Source organism: Montipora foliosa, chromosome 7 (genome assembly GCF_036669935.1).
Source record: "Montipora foliosa isolate CH-2021 chromosome 7, ASM3666993v2, whole genome shotgun sequence".
NCBI lineage: Eukaryota > Metazoa > Cnidaria > Anthozoa > Scleractinia > Acroporidae > Montipora > Montipora foliosa.
In genome coordinates this window covers 35,246,189-35,251,188 of record NC_090875.1, presented here as the reverse complement: position 1 = coordinate 35,251,188, position 5,000 = coordinate 35,246,189, and the positions used below count along the sequence as shown (strand labels likewise).

The following is a 5,000-nucleotide window of genomic DNA, read 5'->3' as shown; positions in this document are numbered from 1 at the left end:
TTACAAGAATGGCCTCTAAATCCGACAAATTACTACGTAACTTAGACTTTCAGGCGCAAATCTCCCCCCCTCCTCCCCCCCCCCCTTCCCCTGTGGGATTTACAATGATGGGTGCATTAAATAAATAAACAAAATAAATAAATAAATAAATAAAATAAATAAATAAATAAATAAAAGGAAGAATTTACTGAGGGTTCGCGAAATTAAAAAAAAACTAACATAAGACACCCAATTAGTTTTTAATTTTTATTTTACTGATTTTCTCCATACCTGATTTTGGGTAGCTCACAACGAACACATCGTCAGATCTGGTTTGGAAATTTAGTATACAATCGTGCAATGCCGATGGATCTGTGGCGAAGAAAGCGGGGATCGGTATTCCTTCAATGGCGAAGGTGCTTGGTGAGGTCCAGTCACCCTCCCGTAGTTGGTAAACAGGATAGCTCTTGCTTGCCATGCCTTGAATATATTAAAGGTTTAAGTTCTAAGAGAAGCTGGGGTGGATTAAAAAATCAGGTTTCCCCAATCGACCCCGCCATCTTGAAAACTAGAAACGCGCAAAGTCTGGGGAGAGCACACTGACCTTGTGTGTGTGTTTGCACAGGTAGCCCAACTGTCAGTACTTCGAAAATTTAGGGAAGTGATCCCCGCACTTAGCTGGACAATTTAAGCAATTGTCTTTTATAGACACCTGAAAAACTCAGGAGGCTCCAACGGGATTCGAACTCATGATCTCTGCGATGCATGTGTAATGCTCTACTAACTGAGCTATGACGCTACTCAGTTAAAAGAAGGTCAATTTTTGGGCATCTATAACCAGCACTTCAAACATCTACATTTACTTGAAGTCCTTTCACGGGAACACATTAGCCCAACCCCTACTGGACGGAGAAAAGCCCTGGGTACGAAGTTGAAGTTTGAATCCCGTTGAAACCATCAAGCCCCCTCATATTAATGTACCTATCAATGTAAATCCCGCGGTAGGGGAGTGCGGACAATAGGCGGGGATTTGATGCCTGAGACTATCCCTCCTGTCGGGCTTTTGATCGCGAAGCGACCCCGGGGACGGGACATTTGACTTTAACCAAAAGAAATCTGGTATCAATTTCAACGCGGTTACCAAGTCTGTCCCTAAGTCACGCTTCGGTTGGAGAAAGGTATGAAGTTTTTATTTGTTTTTGTGGCCATAATCCGATAATTCAAACTGTCATCTAAGCAGATATTGTCTATTTCGATGAAGTTTTTATCCTTAAATGATTGAAATAGAATTCCACCACAAGGTCAGAGTATTTTACGGTTCACTTACCCGCGGGTGTTTCGACATGCAGAACATATAAATCACGAACATACCCAGTTTCAAATGTTCTTTTATTTGTTTTATATTTAAACAATAGAGTGTTTCTGTCGAGGAACTATCGGCTGATAGTTGCCCCGCGGAAATTTGATGTTCTTAAAACAAATATTTGCACGAGAAGCGAAGCTTCGAGAGCAAATATGCTAGTTTTAAGAACATCAAATTTCCAAGGGGCAACTATCAGACCGATAGTTCCGAGACATAAACACTCTATTGTCTTTATTGTTCACTACTAAATTTTCTTCCGCGCGTCAGCTCAAAAATCATGTTGAATTATTTTCAACTTTATTAGACGAAAGCCGTGTCAGCCAATGTAAAATTTGAAAAAGAAAACAAACAAAAACCCTCTTAATACAATTTCGATTGTTTATTTTCCATAAGGCCGCTTGTTTACAGAGGTATTTTCACGGACGAGTACTATCCATCCGGGTATTTTCCGCGAACGGGCACTATGGGCTGATAGTGTCTCTCCGCGGACGAACACTATCGCATCACGTGATCGAATTAAACCAATAAGAATCGGAGAAAATTTAGTGGTGAACTATAAGGTATTATAGTATTGTTTGTTTAGATTCTTTGCCCCAGAGTGTGGCTTTTTTTTACTCTTTTGATTGATGTTAGTTTCCCACTCTGGGGAATTTTTATAAAAATTGTCAAAATTTGTCAAATCTCCGCCCCTTGCCCGCACCCCCCCCCCCCTCCCCGCGGGATTTACATTGATAGATGCATTAAATAAATAAATAAATAAATAAATATTCAACTCATGCTCGAGACTAGTATTCCAATAATCATAAAGAGCGTTTTTACATGACGTCACGGCGGCCATGTTGGTTTTCCAAAACAAAGAAATGGCGGCCATGATGGTGTACCAAACTAATCCTCCGGGATTGAACTCTATTTTTATTCTATTTGGCCGACCGTAGTTCCATTTTGAAGAGAATGCTTTCGTGAACGTTGTTGATCTGTTCTAACAGTGGCGTGTTTATGCTTATAACAGTTCTTGACCAAAAAGGCTCTGAAGGCCTCTGGAGATGAGAATCCAAAGAAATGGGTTGTAGTCTTCTTGCTCGTTGGGTGCGCTGTGGGGATTTATTTTTATCCATCATGATTAGCTGCGAGCAGGCTCTCCATTTCGAGGACCTCCAGTATTGACTTGTTGCCATGACTGCTAGTATCAGTATCAGGCCATGAGCCTGGGACCCAGGACTGTGGAGAAGGATATGAACACTGTATTATCCATTGCATCAACAACAAAACCAACATATTTTATTTAAACATGGTGGGCATGGTGGGTTATGGGGTTATGTAAAAAATGTTAATAAGATAAAAGAAAAATTGAAATAAACAAAAAAGATATCAATGAAATCAATAAAAGACGAAATCACTGTCAATATTAATTTGGGGATATATTCAAGTTTCTAAGGGCGGAAGACTTTTTTGCCCTTTTAACATAATCACTAGAGCTGACAGCGGATGGTTCTAAACGATTCCAAGCATATGGATCCTCTGTATGATATAGAGTTTTTTATGTAATAAGTTTCAAAACGTTGTACGCCGCTGTACGCTGACACGATGTTGATGACGGACGTCATGGTTAGACTCTTTCCTTTGGATTAAATGTTCCAAGCCGGATGGAGTTGTGTGATTATAAATGTTATAAATTAAGCTGGCTATTTTGATCTTACAAGTGTCGAATAAAGAGTCCCAATTAGCTATTTTTCTTGCATCTACAGAGGGCATATCGCTCGGGCAGTTATATACGGATTCCAAAGCGTCTACTAAGAATCATCTGCTCAGAGTCATTCAAAACTAAGGCTATTTGACGAGAATTTAGATTGTAGCAACCATATAGAAACTGTGAGGAAAAATGCAGCAAAGAAGATTTATGTATTAATGCGGCTACGAAATTTATTATCGAGTAAAGCGAAGTTGATCATATACAAAGCTGCTATTGTTCCTTAATTAACGTATTGTCACACTACATGGCACTTCTGTCATGCATTTGACTACAGAAAAATAGAGAACTTATAAGAAAGAGCCTTACAAGGGTGCCTCGTATAAAGAACTTTTGAAGACTGCCAAGTTACCGACTTTACAAAATACGAAGAAGACTACACTCTGCCCAGGCTGAATATTCTTATTTTTCTGCCGATTTTAGGCTGAAAATATTCTTGTATTATTCTTAAAGTATAGCTTATGACATTTCCGTTTTAGAATTTATTGGGGTATCAATTGCAAGTGTTTTGTTATTTAAAAAAGAAAAATTTGTCATAATACTTTTTTGCGGTGTAGTCTCTGTCTATTGTGCTGAATACTGTACATATGTATTACATGTACCGTTCATCGAACTGTCATTAGTGTTGAACATTTTGCTATAGCTAGTGCAGGTTGTTTTCGTTTTGTTGGCTAGTTTCGCCGTTCAGAGAAAGGAATAATTTTATACCGTTAAGTTAAAAACATAAAATTGTATTGTATTTACAGATGCTTCAACACAAAATTATATCTATCCTTTTCAAAATCTCAGACTCGGCTTTATTCTTAAAATATTCTTAAATTTCGCAAATTTCAGCCTTGATATTCTTATAAAATACATTCTTATATGTAAAAAAAAGAGTGTACAAGATGTCGTGATTCTCATGCAAAAAGTCAAGAATAATCTTTGTCCGGCATTTATTCAGAGTTTCTTTGAGAGAAATACACACAGGCCAGTATAACCTACGAAATTCTGATTTTGTATTTCCTAGATTTAATTCTCTGAGGTATGGGAAGCATAGTTTAAGATATCTAGGTCCTTTTCTGTGGGCAAAAGGTAAGCAGAATTGGCAAGCCGGATGAGGGAACGCAAGTAACTTCTACTGTAAGTACCGCTTCACGCTGAGATCGTTTTGTTGCGGTCGGGAGAGGCGTTACAATCCCCCATGTCCGAAGAAATTTTCTGTTCTCTCCCTGCATCTACCAATGTGATATTCTAGATCTAATATTTACAAATACGTGTCTAAACATCTGGAAAATTTTGTCATTTGATCAATACCATTTCACGTTTCACAATTTAACAGATCAAAGGTATCTTTGTAATTATTTTAGTGGAGACGGCGTAAAAAAAAGGGTTTCAGTCCCTTTACTCGTGTCTTCCTCGCTCGGAAACTGGTATATGCTCAGAAATGATATTTGTGGCATAAGTTCACATCAATATTTCAAAAGCGGGAATTCTGTGATTTCACGTTTTCCGGAAAAAAAAAATGAACAAGTACACATTGGATCTCTTGGCTGATGCAAAGAATCGTGGAAAAACTTGATCTTCTCCTATTCCAACCTTGGCCACGTTAAATTACGAAAAAAGCTCCCTTTACAACGACGGCGCGTTTAATCAACTAAAGAAATTCGTCAACGGTTTCGGTTTGAGGAATCACTATTTTGTCGGAAGACGTCAGTGGAGTTGTTGATCGTCCTCGATCTGGTCGTCGCTTAGAAATGATTTCCCCGTTGTCAAATGTGGCTAAACGGACCTCAGTGAGACACCCTCTTACGATGATTTCCTAAACACAACCGTCCTCGAGCGATGGCAAGTGTAATAAGGCCTACCTCGTGTCTCCGAACATGCAAGAATTTGCGACATGCACCCGAAAAAGCACTCTTGGTTAGAAAG

General features: G+C 38.8%; 1 pseudogene; it reads right to left on the bottom strand.

Moving 5' to 3' along the window:
- LOC138009423 (sulfotransferase 1B1-like) overlaps positions 1-542 on the bottom strand; it is a 12,848-nt pseudogene extending 12,306 nt beyond the window's left edge.
- Between the last annotated feature and the right edge of the window lie 4,458 nt (positions 543-5,000).